Source organism: Triticum urartu, chromosome 5A, assembly GCF_056163025.1.
Source record: "Triticum urartu cultivar PI428250 chromosome 5A, HENAU_Tu73, whole genome shotgun sequence".
NCBI classification, from domain to species: domain Eukaryota; kingdom Viridiplantae; phylum Streptophyta; class Magnoliopsida; order Poales; family Poaceae; genus Triticum; species Triticum urartu.
Genome location: NC_141877.1, coordinates 612,452,698 through 612,473,649, shown reverse-complemented (window position 1 = coordinate 612,473,649; position 20,952 = coordinate 612,452,698).

Here is a 20,952-nt window from a genome sequence, read left to right as displayed (position 1 = left end):
GGCTGCGCCTTAGATGTTGTGTGCAGCCCTCCCCTTGCCCCTCTATTTATAGGGGAAGGAGGAAGGGGGCCGGCCCCCTCTAGATGAGACCTAGAGGGGGGCGGCGGCCAAGGGGAGGGGGCTTTCCCCCCAAGCAAGGGGGGCGCCCCCTTTAGGGTTTCCCCCCCAACCCTAGGCGCATGGGCCCAAGGGGGGGATGCGGCCAGCCCATGTAGGGCTGGTTCCCTTTCCTCTACAGCCCATTAGGCCCTCCGAGAGAGGTGGCCCCTCCCGGTGGACCCCCGGAACCCTTTCAGTGGCCCCGGTACAATACCGATATGCCCCCGAACCTTTCCGGTGACCGTATGACAACTTCCTACATATAAATCTTCACCTCCGGACCATTCCGGAACTCCTCGTGACGTCCGGGATCTCATCCGGGACTCCGAACAACATTCGGTAATCACATACAAGTCTTCCTAACAACCCTAGCGTCACCGAACCTTAAGTGTGTAGACCCTATGGGTTCGGGAGACATACAGACATGACCGAGATGACTCTCCGGTCAATAACCAACAGCGGGATCTGGATACCCATGTTGGCTCCCACATGCTCCTTGGTGATCTCATCGGATAAACCACGATGCCGAGGATTCAATCAATCTGTATACAATTCCCTTTGTCAATCGGTGCGTTACTTGCCCGAGACTCGATCGTCGGTATCCCAATACCTTGTTCAGTCTCATTACCGACAAGTCACTTTACTCGTACCGTAATGCATGATCCCGTGATCAACCACTTGATCACATTGATCTCATTATGATGATGCATTACCGAGTGGGCCCAGAGATACCTCTCCATCATACGGAGTGACAAATCCCAGTCTCGATTCGTGCCAACCCAACAGACACTTTCGGAGATACCTGTAATGTACCTTTATAGTCACCCAGTTACGTTGTGACGTTTGGCACACCCAAGGCACTCCTACGGTATCCGGGAGTTGCACAATCTCATGGTCTAAGGAAATGATACTTGACATTCAGAAAAGCTACAGCAAACGAACTACACGATCTTTGAGCTATGCTTAGGATTGGGTCTTGTCCATCACATCATTCTCCTAATGATGTGATCCCGTTATCAATGACATCCAATGTCCATAGTCAGGAAACCATGACTATCTTTTGATCAATGAGCTAGTCAACTAGAGGCTCACTAGGGACGTGTTGTGGTCTATGTATTCACACATGTATTACGATTTTCGGATAATACAATTATAGCATGAACAATAGACAATTATCATGAACAAAGAAATATAATAATAACCATTTTATTATTGCCTCTAGGGCATATTTCCAACAGTATATATATGGCCAATGCCTTGATGTACAAGTTGAAAGATCGATCATGATCCTCTCGGGAGGTTTACAGAAGATACGGGAGAGAAGAAGAGATAGACAGGGATACAAGTTAAACCACTTTCCTATCCCTATACAACTTGTATTCTAACACGTTGGGCTTACTGATACGTCTCCAACGTATCAATAATTTTTGATTGCTCCATGCTATATTGTCTACTGTTTTGGACTATATTGGGCTTTATTTCCCACTTTTATATTATTTTTGGGACTAACCTATTAACCGGAGGCCCAGCCCAGAATTGCTATTTTTTGCCTATTTCAGTGTTTCGGATAAACATAATATCAAACGGACTCCAAACGGAATAAAATCTTAGGAAACGTGATTTTCTCACCGAACGTGATCGAGGAGACTTGGACCCTACTGCAAGGGATCAAAGGGGTGGTCACGAGGGTGGGGGGCGCCCCCCTAGGGGGCGCGCCCCTGCCTCGTGGGCCCCTCGGTGCTCCACCAATGTACTCCTTCCTCCTATATACACACACATACCCCCAAACGATCAGAACAGGAGCCAAAACCCTAATCCCACCGCCGCAACTTTCTGTATCCACGAGATCCCATCTTGGGGCCTGTTCCGGAGCTCCGCCGGAAGAGGGCCGTCATCACGGAGGGCTTCTACATCATCCTAGCCCCTCCGATGAAGTGTGAGTAGTTTACCTCAGACCTTCGGGTCCACAGTTAGTAGCTAGACGGCTTCTTCTCTCTCTTTGAATCTCAATACAAAGTTCTCCCCCTCTCTTGTGGAGATCTATTCGATGTAATCTTCTTTTTGAGGTGTGTTTGTTAAGACCAATGAATTGTGGGTTTATGATCTAGTCTATCTATGAATAATATTTGAATCTTCTCTGAATTCTTTTATGCATGATTGGTTATCTTTGCAACTCTCTTCGAATTATCCGTTTGGTTTGGCCAACTAGATTGGTAGTTCTTTCCATGGGAGAAGTGCTTAGCTTTGGGTTCGATCTTGCGGTGTCCTTACCCAGTGACAGAAGGGGCAGCAAGGCACGTATTGTATTGTTGCCATTGAGGATAACAAGATGGGGTTTATTTCATATTGCATGAATTTATCTCTCTACATCATGTCATCTTGCTTAAGGCGTTACTCTGTTTTTAACTTAATGCTCTAGATGCATGCTGGATAGCGGTCGATGAGTGGAGTAATAGTAGTAGATGCAGAATCGTTTCGATCTATTGTCACGGACGTGATGCCTATATACATGATCATGCCTAGATATTCTCATAATTATGCACAATTCTATCAATTGCTCAACAGTAATTTGTTCACCCACCGTAGAATACTTATGCTCTTGAGAGAAGCCAGTAGTGAAACCTATGGCCCCCGGGTCTATTCTCATCATATCAATCTCCATCACTTTTATATTGTTTTGCTATTTACTTTGCTTTTACTTTTTACTTTGCATCCTTATATAAAAAATACCAAAAATATTGTATCTATCAGATCTCACTCTCGTAAGTGATCGTGAAGGGCTTGACAACCCCTAATCGTGTTGGTTGCGAGTAGCTATCGCTTTGTGCAGGTACGAGGGACTTGAGCGTGGGCTGATACCTTGGTTCTCAAAAACTGAGGGAAATACTTACGCTACTCTGCTACATCATCCCTTCCTCTTCGGGGAAAACCAACGCAAGCTCAAGACGTAGCAAGAAGGATTTCTGGCACTGTTGCCGGGGAGTCTACGCAAAAAGTCAATATACCAAGTACCCATCACAATCCCTATCTGTCGCATTACATTATTTGCCATTTGCCTCTCGTTTTCCTCTCCCCCCAATTCACCCTTGCCGTTTTATTCGCCCTCTCTCTCTATCCTCCCTCTCTGTTTGCCTCTTTTTTGCCCGTTTCTTGTTTGCTCGTATGGTTGGAATAGTTGTTTATTTATTACTAAATAGAAAACTTAAGATCTATGGATCCTCATCCGCTTGCCAATCTTTTTAAGGGATCCAATTATGATGAACCAATTCCTAGTGATTTGGATGCACTAGATTATCTTTATAAGCTTTTGCCTAAAATCCGTAAATTTGAAAATCGTGATGAAGTGCTTTATGAAGTGACTCATGATAGATCTTTGAATAAAAAGCATGATTGCAATGCTTTTATTATAAATTCTCTTGATGTCAATTGTGCTAATAAGATGCAAAACCCTAAGCTTGGGGATGCTAGTTTTGCTATGTCTACTACTTGTTGCAATGATTATGATTGGGGTGATTCTTCTTATGATCTTGAAAATTTATTTAAACCCCATGATGAATATGAGATTGATAATAGTGTTTGCAATATTATTGAAAGTGGGTTTGGAAGAGTGTCAACTTTAGATCCCACATATTTGGAGAATGTTCAATCTTATGAAAATCTTGATAAAAGTGGGTTTGGAGAAGTCATGACTTTAGTTAATGTTAATCCCACTATTTTGGAAGAGTGTCAACTTTGCATCCATGTGGATCATGTTGAAAATATTGTATGTGATAGCTATTTTGTTGAATTTGCTTATGATCCTACATGTAATTACTATGAGAGAGGAAAATATGGTTGTAGAAATCTTCATGTTACTAAATTACCTCTCGTTATGTTGAGATTGCTATTGTTTCTTTCTGCTTCCTTGCATATGCTAGTTTTTGCTTGGCTTGAAAATTTGTTTGCCTAAAGATGCCTATGCATAGGAAGTATGTTAGACTTAGATGTGTTTGTCACATGTTTTATGATGCCCTCTTTGTGCTTCAATTCTTGTCTTTCATGTGAGCATCATTAAAATTATCAATGCCTAGCTAAGAAGGCTTTAAAGAAAAACGCTTGTTGGGAGGCAACCCAATTTTATTTTTATCCCTTACTTTTTTCTCCTGTTTAGTAATAAATAAATTATTTAGCCTCTGTTTTGGTTGTATTTTTTGTGTTTAATTAGTGTTTGTGCCAAGTAGAACCGTTGGGAAGACTTGGGGAAAGTCTTGTTGAACTTGCTGTAAAAAACAGAAACTTTAGCGCTCACGAGAACTGCTGTCATTTTTATTTGAAAAGTGATATTTAGTTAATTATTTTTGAATATGATTAATAGATAAATTCCTCACGTCCAGCAATTTATTTTAGAATTTTTGGGGTTCCAGATCTTGCGCTAGCTACAGATTACTACAGACTGTTCTGTTTTTGACAGATTCTATTTTTCGTGTGTTGTTTGCTTATTTTGATGAATCTATGGCTAGTAAAATAGTTTATAATCCATAGAGAAGTTGGAATACAGTAGTTTTAACACCAATATAAATAAATAATGAGTTCATTACAGTACCTTGAAGTGGTCTTTTGTTTTCTTTCGCTAACGGAGCTCACGAGTTTTCTATCTTGAGTTTTGTGTTGTGAAGTTTTAAAGTTTTGGGTGAATTCTTTTGATAGATTATGGAACAAGGAGTGGCAAGATGTTGGGTAACATAGTAATTTCAAAAATTTCCTACGCACACGCAAGATCATGGTGATGTATAGCAACAAGATGGGAGAGTGTGATCTACGTACCCTTGTAGATCGACAACGGAAGCGTTAGCACAACGTGGTTGATGTAGTCGTACGTCTTCACGGTTCGACCGATCCAAGCACCGTTACTCCGGCACCTCCGAGTTCTTGGAACACGTTCAGCTCGATGACGATCCCCGGGCTCCGATCCAGCAAAGCGTCGGGGAGGAGTTCCGTCAGCACGACGGCGTGGTGACGATCTTGATGTTCTACCGTCGCAGGGCTTCGCCTAAGCACTGCTACAATATGACCGAGGTGGAATATGGTGGAGGGGGGCACCGCACACGGCTAAGGAACGATCACGAAGATCAACTTGTGTGTCTATGGGGTGCCCCCTGCCCCCGTATATAAAGGAGTGGAGGAGGGGAGGGCCGGCCCTCTCTATGGCGCGCCCTAGGGGAGTCCTACTCCCACCGGGAGTAGGATTCCCCCTTTCCTAGTCCAACTAGGAGTCCTTCCATGTAGTAGGAGTAGGAAACAAGGAAGGGGTGCAGCCCCTCCCCCTAGTCCAATTCGGACTAGGCCTTGGGGGGGCGCGCGGCCTGCCCTAGGCAGCCCCTCTCTCTTTCCCGTATGGCCCAATAAGGCCCAATACTTCTCCCGGCGAATTCCCGTAACTCTCCGGTACTCCGAAAAATACCCGAATCACTCGGAACCTTTCCGAAGTCCGAATATAGTCGTCCAATATATCGATATTTACGTATCGACCATTTCGAGACTCCTCGTCATGTCCCCGATCTCATCCGGGACTCTGAACTCCTTCGGTACATCAAAACTCATAAACTCATAATATAACTGTCATCGAAACCTTAAGCGTGCGGACCCTACGGTTCAAGAATCAATGTAGACATGACCGAGACACATCTCTGGTCAATAACCAACAGCGGGACCTGGATGCCCATATTGGCTCCTACATATTCTACGAAGATCTTTATCGGTCAGACCGCATAACAACATACGTTGTTCCCTTTGTCATCGGTATGTTACTTGCCCGAGATTCGATCGTCGGTATCCAATACCTAGTTCAATCTCGTTACCGGCAAGTCTCTTTACTCGTTCTGTAATACATCATCCCGCAACTAACTCATTAGTTGCAATGCTTGCAAGGCTTAAGTGATGTGCATTACCGAGAGGGCCCAAAGATACCTCTCCGACAATCGGAGTGACAAATCCTAATCTCGAAATACGCCAACCCAACATGTACCTTTGGAGACACCTGTAGAGCACCTTTATAATCACCCAGTTACGTTGTGACATTTGGTAGCACACAAAGTGTTCCTCCGGCAAACAGGAGTTGCATAATCTCATAGTCATAGGAACATGTATAAGTCATGAAGAAAGCAATAGCAACATACTAAACGATCGGGTGCTAAGCTAATGGAATGGGTCATGTCAATCAGATCATTCACCTAATGATGTGATCCCGTTAATCAAATAACAACTCTTTGTCCATGGTTAGGAAACATAACCATCTTTGGTTAATGAGCTAGTCAAGTAGAGGCATACTAGTGACACTCTGTTTGTCTATGTATTCACACATGTATTATGTTTCCGGTTAATACAATTCTAGCATGAATAATAAACATTTATCATGAAATAAGGAAATAAATAATAACTTTATTATTGCCTCTAGGGCATATTTCCTTCACAAGAGCCTAAGCTTGGGGATGCCCATGGCACCCCCAAGATAATCCAAGGACACCAAAAAGTCAAAGCTTGGGGATGCCCCGGAAGGCATCCCCTCTTTTCGTCCACTTCCATCGGTAATTTACTTGGAGCTATATTTTTATTCACCAACATGATATGTGTTTTGTTTGGAGCGTCTTGTATTATTTGTGTCTTTGTTTTTTAGTATGCCACAATCATCCTTTCTGTACACACCTTTTGAGAGAGACATACATGAATTAAAATTTGATAGAATACTCTATGTGCTTCACTTATATCTTTTGAGCTAGATAATTTTTCTCTATGTGCTTCACTTATCTCTATGTGCTTCACTTATATCATTTGAGCGTTATAATTTTGCTCTATGTGCTTCACTTAGATCTTTTAGAGCACGGTGGTGCATTCGTTTTAAAGAAACTATTGATCTCTCATGCTTCACTTAAATTAATTTGAGAGTCTCTTAATAGCATGGTAATTTGCCTGATAATAATATGCTTGGTATTCAAGATTTGTGAAACTTTCTTTTGAGTGTGTTGAATACTAAGAAAAGATTGAAGCATGATAATTGTTTTGAGATATGGAGGTGATAATATTAAAGTCATGCTAGTTGAGTAGTTGTGAATTTAAAGAATACTTGTGTTGAAGTTTGTGATTCCCGTAGCATGCACGTATGGTGAACCGTTATGTGATGAAGTCGGAGCATGATTTATTTATTGATTGTCTTCCTTATGAGTGGCGGTCGGGGACGAGCGATGGTATTTTCCTACCAATCTATCCCCCTAGGAGCATGCGCGTAATACTTTGCTTTGATAACTTCTAAATTTTTGCAATAAGTATATGAGTTCTTTATGACTAATGTTGAGTCCATGGATTATACGCACTCTCACCCTTCCACCCTTGATAGCCTCTCTAATATCGCGCACCTTTCACCGGTATCATACACCTACCATATACCTTCCTCAAAACAGCCACCATACCTACCTATTATGGCATTTCCATAGCCATTCCGAGATATATTGCCATGCAACTTTCCACCATCTAGTTCATCATGACACATCCATCATTGTCATATTGCTTAGCATGATCATGTAGTTGACATAGTATTTGTGGCAAAGCCATCGTTCATAATTCTTTCATACTTGTCACTCGTGATTCATTGCATATCCCGGTACACCGCCGGAGGCATTCATATAGAGTCATACTTTGTTTTAGTATTGAGTTGTAATCATTGAGTTGTAAATAAATAGAAGTGTGATGATCATCATTCAATAGAGCATTGTCCCCCAAAAAAAGAGAAAGGCCAAAGAAAAAAAAAGAAGGCCCCAAAAAAAAGGGGCAATGCTACTATCCTTTTTTTCCACACTTGTGCTTCAAAGTAGCACCATGATATAGCAAGTCTCATATATTGTGCTTCAAAGTAGCACCATGTTCTTCATATAGAGAGTCTCATATGTTGTCACTTTCATATACTAGTGGGAATTTTACGTTATAGAACTTGGCTTGTATATTCCAATGATGGGCTTCCTCAAATTGCCCTAGGTATTCGTGAGCAAGCAAGTTGGATGCACACCCACTAGTTTCTTTTGTTGAGCTTTCATACATTTATAGCTCTAGTGCATCTGTTGCATGGCAATCCCTACTCACTCACATTGATATCTATTGATGGGCATCTCCATAGCCCGTTGATACGCCTAGTTGATGTGAGACTATCTTCTCCTTTTTTGTCTTCTCCACAACCACCATTCTATTCCACCTATAGTGCTATATCCATGGCTCACGCTCATGTATTACGTGAAGATTGAAAAAGTTTTGAAAAAGTTAGAGTATGAAACAATTGCTTGGCTTGTCAACGGGGTTGTGCATGATTTAAATACTTTGTGTGGGGAAGATGGAGCATAGCCAGACTATATGATTTTGTAGGGATAACTTTCTTTGGCCATGTTATTTTGAGAAGACATAATTGTTGGGGAACGTAGCAGAAATTTTAAATTTTCTACGCATCACCAAGATCAATCTATGGAGTCATCTAGCAACGAGGCAAAAGGGAAGTGCATCTACATACCCTTGTAGATCGCGAGCGGAAGCGTTCAAGGGAACGGGGTTGATGGAGTCGTACTCGTCGTGATCCAAATCACCGATGACCAAGTGTCGAATGGACGGCACCTCCGCGTTCAACACACGTACGGTTGGGGAAGACGTCTCCTCCTTCTTGATCCAGCAAGGAAAGGAGAGGTTGATGGAGATCCAGCAGCACGACGGCGTGGTGGTGGAAGCAGCGGTGATCTTGGCAGGGCTTCGCCAAGCTCCAACGAGAGAGAGAGAGAGGTGTTACGAGGGGAGAGGGAGGCGCCAAGGGCTTTGGTGTGGCTGCCCTCCCTCCCCCCACTATTTATAGGGCCCCTAGGGAGGCGCCAGCCCTAGGAGATCCCATCTCCAAGGAGGGGCGGCGGCCAAGGGGGGGACTTGCCCCCCAAGTCAGGTGGGGCGCCCCCCACCCCTAGGGTTTCCAACCCTAGGCGCAGGGGGAGGCCCATGGAGGGCGCACCAGCCCACCAGGGGCTGGTTCCCCTCCCACTTCAGCCCACGGGGCCCTATGGGATAGGTGGCCCCACCCGGTGGACCCCCGGGACCCTTCCGGTGGTCCCAGTACAATACCGATTACCCCCGAAACTTTCTCGATGGCCAAAACTAGACTTCCTATATATAAATCTTTACCTCCGGACCATTCCAGAACTCCTCGTGATGTCCGGGATCTCATTCGGGACTCCGAACAACTTTTGGGTTACTGCATACTAATATCTCAAAAACCCTAGCGTCACCAAACCTTAAGTGTGTAGACCCTACGGGTTCGGGAGACACGCAGACATGACCGAGACGACTCTCCGGTCAATAACCAACAGCGGGATCTGGATACCCATGTTGGCTCCCACATGTTCCATGATGATCTCATCGGATGAACCACGATGTCGAGGATTCAATCAATCCCGTATTCAATTCCCTTTGTCAATCGGTATGTTACTTGCCCGAGATTCGATCGTCGGTATCCCAATACCTCGTTCAATCTCGTTACCGGCAAGTCACTTTACTCGTACCGTAATGCATGATCCCGTGACCAAACACTTGGTCACATTGAGCTCATTATGATGATGCATTACCGAGTGGGCCCAGAGATACCTCTCCGTCACATGGAGTGACAAATCCCAGTCTCGATCCGTGTCAACCCAACAGATACTTTCGGGGATACCTGTAGTATACCTTTATAGTCACCTAGTTACGTTGTGATGTTTGGTACACCCAAAGCACTCCTACGGCATCCGGGAGTCACACGATCTCATGGTCTAAGGAAATGATACTTGACATTGGAAAAGCTCTAGCAAACGAACTACACGATCTTGTGCTATGCTTAGGATTGGGTCTTGTCCATCACATCATTCTCCTAATGATGTGATCCCGTTATCAATGACATCCAATGTCCATAGTCAGGAAACCATGACTATCTATTGATCAACAAGCTAGTTAATTAGAGTCTCACTAGGGACATGTTATGGTCTATGTATTCACACATGTATTATGATTTCCGGATAACACAATTATAGCATGAATAATAGAAAATTATCATGAATAAGGAAATATAATAATAATAATCATTTTATTATTGCCTCTAGGGCATATTTCCAACAGTCTCCCACTTGCACTAGAGTCAATAATCTAGTTACATTGTGATGAATCGAACACCCATAGAGATCTGGTGTTGATCATGTTTTGCTCGCGGAAGAGGTTTAGTCAACGGATCTATGACATTCAGATCCGTATGTACTTTGCAAATATCTATGTCTCCATCCTGAACATTTTCATGAATGGAGTTGAAGCGACGCTTGATGTGCCTGGTCTTCTTGTGAAACCTGGGCTCCTTGGCAAGGGCAATAGCTCTAGTGTTGTCACAGAAGAGAGTGATCGGCCCCGACGCATTGGGTATGACTCCTAGGTCGGTGATGAACTCCTTCATCCAGATTGCTTCATGCGCTGCCTCCGAGGCTGCCATGTACTCCGCTTCACATGTAGATCCCGCCACGACGCTTTGCTTGCAACTGCACTAGCTTACTACCCCACCATTCAAAATATACACGTATCCGGTTTGTGACTTAGAGTCATCCAGATCTGTGTCGAAGCTAGCGTCGACGTAACCCTTTACGACGAGCTCCTCGTCACCTCCATATATGAGAAACATATCCTTAGTCCTTTTTGGGTACTTCAGGATGTTCTTGACCGCTGTCCAGTTTTCCATGCCGGGATTACTTTGGTACCTTCCTACCAAACATACGGCAAGGTTTACATCAGGTCTGGTACACAGCATGGCATACATGATAGACCCTATGGCTGAGGCATAGGGGACGACACTCATCTTTTCTCTATCTTCTGCCGTGGTCGGACATTGAGCTGAGCTCAATTTCACACCTTGCAACACATGCAAGAACCCCTTCTTGAATTGATCCATATTGAACTTCTTCAATATCTTATCAAGGTATGTGCTTTGTGAAAGACCTATGAGGCGTCTCGATCTATCTCTATAGATCTTGATGCCTAATATGTAAGCAGCTTCTCCAAGGTCCTTCATTGAAAAACACTTATTCAAGTAGGCCTTAATACTGTCCAAATGTTCCATATCATTTCCCATCAAAAGTATGCCATCCACATATAATATGAGAAATGCTACAGAGCTCCCACTCACTTTCTTGTAAACGCAAGCTTCTCCATAAGTCTGCATAAACCCAAACGCTTTGATCATTTCATTAAAGCGAATGTTCCAACTCCGAGATGCTTGCACCAGCCCATAGATGGAGCGCTGGAGCTTGCATACCTTGTTAGCATTCTTAGGATCGACAAAACCTTCCGGCTGCATCATATACAATTCTTCCTTAAGGAAGCCGTTAAGGAATACCGTTTTGACGTCCATTTGCCATATCTCATAATCATAGTATGTGGCAATTGCTAACATGATTCGGACGGACTTCAGCTTCGCTACGGGTGAGAATGGCTCATCGTAGTCAACCCCTTGAACTTGTCGATAACCCTTAGCGACAAGTCGAGCCTTATAGATGGTAATATTACCATCCGCATCCGTCTTCTTCTTAAAGATCCATTTATTCTCTATCGCTCACCGATCATCGGGCAAGTCTGTCAAAGTCCATACTTTGTTTTCATACATGGATCCTATCTCGAATTGCATGGCTTCAAGCCATTTGTTGGAATCTGGGCCCGCCATTGCTTCTTCATAGTTCGAAGGTTCACCGTTGTCTAACAACATGATTTCCAGGACAGGGTTGCCATACCATTCTGGTGTGGTACGTGTCCTTGTGGACCTTCGAAGTTCAGTAGAAACTTGATCCGAAGTACCTTGACCATTATCATTAACTTCCTCTCTAGTCGGTGCAGGCACCATAGGAACATCTTCCTGAGTTGCGCTACTTTCCGGTTCAAGAGGCAGTACTTCATCGAGTTCTACTTTCCTCCCACTTACTTCTCTCGAGAGAAACTCTTCCTCCAGAAAGGACCCGTTCTTGGCAACAAAGATCTTGCCTTCGGATCTGAGGTAAAAGGTATACCCAATGGTTTCCTTAGGGTATCCTATGAAGACACATTTTTTCCGACTTGGGTTCGAGCTTTTCAGGTTGAAGTTTCTTGACAAAAGCATCGCATCCCCAAACTTTTAGAAACGGCAGCTTAGGTTTCTTCCCAAACCATAATTCATACGGTGTCGTCTCAACGGATTTAGACAGTGCCCTATTTAAAGTGAATGTAGCTGTCTCTAGAGCGTATCCCCAAAATGATAGCGGTAAATCAGTGAGTCACATCATAGATCACACCATATCCAATAGAGTGCGATTACGACGTTCGGACACACCGTTACGTTGAGGTGTTCCAGGCGGCGTGAGTTGTGAAACGATTCCACATTTCCTTAAGTGCATACCAAATTCGTGACTTAAATATTCTCCCCCACGATCTGATCGTAAGAATTTTATCTTTCGGTCACGTTGATTCTCTACCTCATTCTGAAATTCCTTGAACTTTTCAAAGGTCTCAGACTTGTGTTTCATCAAATAGACATATCCATATCTACTTAAGTCATCAGTGAGAGTGAGAACATAACGATAGCCACCGCGAGCCTCAATGCTCATTGGACCACACACATCAGTATGTATAATTTCCAATAAGTTGGTTGCTCGCTCCATTGTTCCGGAGAACGGAGTTTTGGTCATTTTACCCATGAGGCATGGTTCGCACGTGTCAAATGATTCGAAATCAAGAGACTCCAAAAGTCCATCTGTATGGAGCTTCTTCATGCGTTTGACACCGATGTGACCAAGGCGGCAGTGCCACAGATATGTGGGACTATCATTATCAATTTTACATCTTTTGGTATTCACACTATGAATATGTGTAACATCACGTTCGAGATTCATTAAGAATAAACCGTTGACCAGCGGGGCATGACCATAAAACATATCTCTCATATAAATAGAACAACCATTATTCTCGGATTTAAATGAGTAGCCATCTTGTATTAAACGAGATCCAGATACAATGTTCATGCTCAAAGCTGGCACTAAATAACAATTATTGAGGTTTAAAACTAATCCCGTAGGTAAATGTAGAGGTAGCGTGCCGACGGTGATCACATCGACCTTGGAACCATTCCGAACGCGCATCGTCACCTCGTCCTTCGCCAGTCTCCGCTTATTCCGCAGCTCCTGTTTTGAGTTACAAATATGAGCAATTGCACCAGTATCAAATACCCAGGAGCTACTACGAGTACTGGTAAGGTACACATCAATTACATGTATATCACATATACCTTTAGTGTTGCCGGCCTTCTTGTCCGCTTAGTATTTGGGGCAGTTCCGCTTCCAGTGTCCCTTTCCCTTGCAATAAAAGCACTTAGTCTCAGGTTTGGGTCCATTCTTTGACTTCTTCCCGGCAACTGATTTACCGGCCGCGGCAACTCCCTTGCCGTCCTTCTTGAAGTTCTTCTTACCCTTGCCTTTCTTGAAACTAGTGGTTTTATTGACCATCAACACTTGATGTTCCTTTTTGATTTCCACCTCCGCTGATTTCAGCATTGAAAATACTTCAGGAATAGTTTTCACCATCCCCTGCATATTGTAGTTCATCACAAAGCTCTTGTAGCTAGGTGGGAGCGACTGAAGGATTCTGTCAATGACCGCTTCGTCCGGGAGGTTAATGTCCAGCTGGGACAAGCGGTTGTGCAACCCAGACATTTTGAGTATGTGCTCACTGACAGAACTATTTTCCTCCATCTTACAACTGTAGAACTTGTCGGAGACTTCATATCTTTCGACCCGGGCATGAGCTTGGAAAACCATTTTCAGCTCTTCGAACATCTCATATGCTCCGTGTTGCTCAAAACGCTTTTGGAGCCCCGGTTCTAAGCTGTAAAGCATGCCGCAATGAACGAGGGAGTAATCATCAGCACGCGACTGCCAAGCGTTCATAACGTCTTGGTTCTCTGGGATGGGTGCTTCACCTAGCGGTGCTTCTAGGACATATGCTTTCCTGGCAGCTATGAGGATGATTCTCAGGTTCCGGACCCAGTCCGTATAGTTGCTGCCATCAGCTTTCAGCTTGGTTTTCTCTAGGAACGCGTTGAAGTTGAGGTTGACATGAGCGTTGGCCATTTGATCTACAAGACATTTTGCAAAGGTTTTTAGACTAAGTTCATGATAATTAAGTTCATCTAATCAAATTATTTAATGAACTCCCACTCAGACAGACATCCCTCTAGTCATCTAAGTGATACATGATCCGAGTCAACTAGGCCGTGTCCGATCATCACGTGAGACGGACTAGTCATCATCGGTGAACATCTTCATGTTGATCGTATCTTCTATACGACTCACGTTCGACCTTTCGGTCTTCCGTGTTCCGAGGCCATGTCTGTACATGTTAGGCTCGTCAAGTCAACCTAAGTGTATTGCGTGTGTAAATCTGGCTTACACCCGTTGTATTCGAACGTCAGAATCTATCACACCCGATCATCACGTGGTGCTTCGAAACAACGAACCTTCGCAACGGTGCACAGTTAGGGAGAACACTTTCTTGAAATTATTGTGAGGGATCATCTTATTTAAGCTACCGTCGTTCTAAGCAAATAAGATGTAAAACATGATAAACATCACATGCAATCAAATAGTGACATGATATGGCCAATATCATTTTGCTCCTTTTGATCTCCATCTTCGGGGCGCCATGATCATCATCGTCACCGGCATGACACCATGATCTCCATCATCGTGTCTTCATGAAGTTGTCTCGTCATCTATTACTTCTACTACTATGGCTAACAGTTTAGCAATAAAGTAAAGTAATTACATGACGTATAAGTTGACATGCAGGTCATAAATAAATTAAGACAACTCCTATGGCTCCTGCCGGTTGTCATACTCATCGACATGCAAGTCGTGATTCCTATTACAAGAACATGATCAATCTCATACATCACATATATCATTCATCACATCCTTTTGGCCATATCACATCACACGACATATGCTGCAAAAACAAGTTAGACGTCCTCTAATTGTTGTTGCAAGTTTTTTACGTGGCTGCTATAGGTTTCTAGCAAGAACGTTTCTTACCTATGCCAAAACCACAATGTGATATGCCAATTTCTATTTACCCTTCATAAGGACCCTTTTCATCGAATCCGATCCGACTAAAGTGAGAGAGACAGACACCCGCTAGCCACCTTATGCAACTAGTGCATGTCAGTCGGTGGAACCAGTCTCACGTAAGCGTACGTGTAAGGTCGGTCCAGGCCGCTTCATCCCACGATGCCGCCGAATCAAGATAAGACTAGTAACGGCAAGCAAATTGACAAAATCGACACCCACAACAACTTGTGTTCTACTCGTGCATAGAAACTACGCATAGACCTAGCTCATGATGCCACTGTTGGGGAACGTAGCAGAATTTTTAAATTTTCTACGCATCACCAAGATCAATCTATGGAGTCATCTAGCAACGAGGCAAAAGGGAAGTGCATCTACATACCCTTGTAGATCGCGAGCGGAAGCGTTCAAGGGAACGGGGTTGATGGAGTCGTACTCGTCGTGATCCAAATCACCGATGACCAAGTGCCGAACGGACGACACCTCCGCGTTCAACACACGTATGGTTGGGGAAGACGTCTCCTCCTTCTTGATCCAGCAAGGGAAGGAGAGGTTGATGGACATCCAGCAGCACGACGGCGTGGTGGTGGAAGCAGCGGTGATCTCGGCAGGGCTTCGCCAAGCTCCAACGAGAGAGAGAGGTGTTACGAGGGGGGAGGGAGGCGCCAAGGGCTTTGGTGTGGCTGCCCTCCCTCGCCCCACTATATATAGGGCCCCTTAGGGGGGCGCCGGCCCTAGGAGATCCCATCTCCAAGGGGGGGCGGTGGCCAAGGGGGGGGGACTTGCCCCCCAAGTCAGGTGGGGCGCCCCCCACCCCTAGGGTTTCCAACCCTAGGCGCAGGGGGAGGCCCATGGGGGGCGCACCAGCCCACCAGGGGCTGGTTCCCCTCCCACTTCAGCCCATGGGGCCCTCCGGGATAGGTGGCCCCACCCGATGGACCCCCGGGACCCTTCCGGTGGTCCCGGTATAATACTGATTACCCCCGAAACTTTCCCGATGGCCGAAACTGGACTTCCTATATATAAATCTTTACCTCCGGACCATTTCGGAACTCCTCGTGACGTCCGGGATCTCATCCGGGACTCCGAACAACTTTCGGGTTACCGCATACTAATATCTCAAAAACCCTAGTGTCACCGAACCTTAAGTGTGTAGACCCTACGGGTTCGGGAGACACGCAGACATGAACGAGACGACTCTCCGGTCAATAACCAACAGCGGGATCTGGATACCCATGTTGGCTCCCACATGTTCCACGATGATCTCATCTGATAAACCACGATGTCGAGGATTCAATCAATCTCGTATTCAATTCCCTTTGTCAATCGGTACGTTACTTGCCCGAGATTCGATCGTCGGTATCCCAATACCTCGTTCAATCTCGTTACCGGCAAGTCACTTTACTCGTACCGTAATGCATGATCCCGTGACCAAACACTTGGTCACATTGAGCTCATTATGATGATGCATTACCAAGTGGGCCCAGAGATACCTCTCCATCATACGGAGTGACAAATCCCAGTCTCGATCCGTGTCAACCCAACAGATACTTTCGGGGATACCTGTAGTATACCTATATAGTCACCCAGTTACGTTGTGATGTTTAGTACACCCAAAGCACTCCTATGGCATCCGGGAGTCACACGATCTCATGGTCTAAGGAAATGATACTTGACATTGGAAAAGCTCTAGCAAACGAACTACACGATCTTGTGCTATGCTTAGGATTGGGTCTTGTCCATCACATCATTCTCCTAATGATGTGATCCCGTTATCAATGCCATCCAATGTCCATAGTCAGGAAACCATGACTATCTATTGATCAACGAGCTAGTTAATTAGAGGCTCACTAGGGACATGTTATGGTCTATGTATTCACACATGTATTATGCTTTCCGGATAACACAATTATAGCATGAATAATAGACAATTATCATGAACAAGGAAATATAATAATAATCATTTTATTATTGCCTCTAGGGCATATTTCCAACAATAATTGCTTTGTTAGTATGCTTGAAGTATTATTATTTTCTATGTCAATATAAACTTTTGTCTTGAATCTTTCTAATCTGAATATTCATACCACAATTAAGAAGATTTGCATTGAAATTATGCCAAGTAGCACTCCGCATCAAAAATTCTCTTTTTATCATTTACCTACTCGAGGACGAGCAGGAATTAAGCTTGGGGATGCCTAATACGTCTCCAACGTATCTATAATTTTTGATTGCTCCATGCTATATTATCTACTGTTTTGGACTATATTGGGCTTTATTTTCCACTTTTATATTATTTTTGGGACTAACCTATTAACCGGAGGCCCAGTCCAGAATTGCTATTTTTTTGCCTATTTCAGTGTTTCGGATAAACATAATATCAAACGGACTCCAAACGGAATAAAATCTTCGGAAACGTGATTTTCTCACCGAACGTGATCCAGGAGACTTGGACCCTACTGCGAGGGATCAAAGAGGTGGTCACGAGGGTGGGGGCGCCCCCCCTAGGGCGCGCCCCCTGCCTCGTGGGCCCCTCGGTGCTCCACCGACATACTCCTTCCTCCTATATATACACACGTACCCCCAAACGATCAGAACAGGAGCCAAAACCCTAATTCCACCGCCGCAACTTTCTGTATCCACGAGATCCCATCTTGGAGCCTGTTCCGGAGCTCCGCCGGAAGAGGGCCGTCATCACGGAGGGCTTCTACATCATCCTAGCCCCTCCGATGAAGTGTGAGTAGTTTACCTCAGACCTTCGGGTCCATAGTTAGTAGCTAGATGGCTTCTTCTCTCTCTCTTTGAATCTTAATACAAAGTTCTCCCCCTCTCTTGTGGAGATCTATTCGATGTAATCTTCTTTTTGCGGTGTGTTTGTTGAGACCGATGAATTGTGGGTTTAATATCAAGTCTATCTATGAATAATATTTGAATCTTCTCTGAATTCTTTTATGCATGATTGGTTATCTTTGCAACTCTCTTCGAATTATCCGTTTGGTTTGGCCAACTAGATTGGTAGTTCTTGCCATGGGAGAAGTGCTTAGCTTTGGGTTTGATCTTGCGGTGTCCTTACCCAGTGACAGAAGGGGCAGCAAGGCACGTATTGTATCGTTGCCATCAAGGATAACAAGATGGGGTTTATTTCATATTGCATGAATTTATCTCTCTACATCATGTCATCTTGCTTAAGGCGTTACTCTGTTTTTAACTTAATACTCTAGATGCATGCTGGATAGCGGTCGATGAGTGGAGTAATAGTAGTAGATGCAGAATCGTTTCGATCTACTTGTCACGGACGTGATGCCTATATACATGATCATGCCTAGTTATTCTCATAATTATGCACAATTCTATCAATTGCTCAACAGTAATTTGTTCACCCACCGTAGAATACTTATGCTCTTGAGAGAAGCCACTAGTGAAACCTATGGCCCCCGGGTCTATTCTCATCATATCAATCTCCATCACTTTTATATTGTTTTGCTATTTACTTTGCTTTTACTTTTTACTTTGCATCCTTATATCAAAAATACCAAAAATATTGTATCTATCAGATCTCACTCTCGTAAGTGACCGTGAAGGGCTTGACAACCCCTAATCGCGTTGGTTGCGAGTAGCTATCGCTTTGTGCAGATACGAGGGACTTGAGCGTGGGCTCCTACTGGATTGATACCTTGGTTCTCAAAAACTGAGGGAAATACTTACGCTACTTTGCTGCATCATCCCTTCCTCTTTGGGGAAAACCAACGCAAGCTCAAGACGTAGCACTTACAAAACTGCGTGTGCGCCGTGAAGATGTCGTGTGTGTGTGTGCTGATGTGACGGCAACGTGACAATGCGCGTGCAGATTGCTGAAATCTGAGATGGGCTCTAGGCCCATATTGCAATTTCTGGAAAATCTCTAAGGGCCCATGTGGGTTATATGGCACTAGGTGTATTGGGAAGTTTAGTCCCACCCCGGAAGTGGAAGGAGAGTTGGAGTGGTTTATAAGGGTTTCTCTTCTACATGCTATTGGAGCTTGAGAAGAGAAGAGGCCCTCGCGCACTCCTCCTCCGCCGCCCGCCTCACCACGCCACGCCTCGCCTTGTCACGACGCGCCGCGGGTTGCGGGATTGAGCCGAGCCGAGCTCACACCTACGCGCTTATTTTTGCCAGTCACTAACGGAGAGTTTTCTGACAGCTGGGCCACGATCTGAGACGTCGGATCGTGGGCTGTCACGGACTCGGACGTGGGTCGAGCCCACGTCTCTCCACGCGGCTGCGCCTATAAGTATGCGGTGTCTCCTAACCCTAGCCGCCCACCGTCGTTCCTTCGCTGCTGCTGCCGCCGGTGACTCCATCCCGTCCGCCGCGTACACGGTCGACGGGAGAGCAGGTCTCCAAAACCACGCCCTTCTGGTTCCTGTACGGGGTGAGGGGCGAATAGGTTTTTGGGCAGCGATTACGCGACTGCTCGCTTCCGATCGTCTACTTCCTCTACGTCCGCGTCGCCTTCATCATCACCATGTCCACCGACACCGACCGTGCCGCCGCCGAGAAAGCTGAAGCCGACAAGAAGGCCGCCGAGGACGCCACTGCTGCCACCAAAGCCGCGGCCTCTGCGTGGCCTACTGGAGGGTATAACTCGTTTATCCCGCTCCTGATTATTTTCATATTAGCAGTACTAGCAGTATGTGTAGATTTGTCTACTGTTTGCTTAGTACGTGCATGTTTAGATCAGAGTCAGTACGTCATCAACGTAGTCAATGCCATGCTAGTGATTTACTCATGGATTAATTTAATCGAGAAATTGCCTATTTACTCAACAATCCAAAAACCTATTATGTGTAGGAATTTCTCGGCAAGTGGCTTTGCCGCTGCACTAAAACCGGATAAGTTTACCGGTACATACTTCAAGCGTTGGCAGACTAAGACCACGTTATGGATCACGGCTATGAACGTGTTCTGGGTCACCGGTGTCTCCACGGGAACGATTGCTCCTGAACAGGAGAAGGCGTTCAAGGAGGCTACCGTTGTGTTTCTCGAAGCGGTTCTTAGCGTGATCAGAGATAAACTGGTCGACGCATATTTACATGTGCATGTCGCCAAGGACTTGTGGGAGGCGCTCGAATCTAAATTCGGGGCCGCCGATGCAGGGAGCGAGATGTATATTATAGAGCAGTTCCACGATTACAAGATGGTTGAAAACCGTCCTGTATTGGAGCAGGCTCATGAGATAATATGCATTGTTAAGGAACTTGAGCTTCTCAAGTGCGAGTTACCGGGCAAGTTTGTCGCGGGCTGCATAATCGCTAAGCTCCCTAATTCCTGGAGGAACTTTGCCACCACTCTGAAACATCAGAGGCGTGAATTCTCTGTGGAGGATGTCATTGGCCATCTGAGTGTTGAGCAGAATTCGAGGGCAAAAGACTCGCACGGAAAAGGGGCCGAAGGGACTTCTGTTGCCAACATGGTGAACCATAAGAACTTCAACTCCCACAAGTCCAAGGGAAAGAACGGTGTCCAACACAATACCGACTTTAAGAAGAAGGGTAAGAAGACCTTCAAGAAGAACAAGAAGGATGAGGGCTGCTTTACTTGTGGTTCGGTTGAACATTGGGCCAACAAGTGCCCAAACAAGTACAAGAAGTCAGGAGAGGACTCCAAGTCTGTCAACATGATTGTGGGCAACAATGAGAATGGTGCATCTGGGTACGGTAA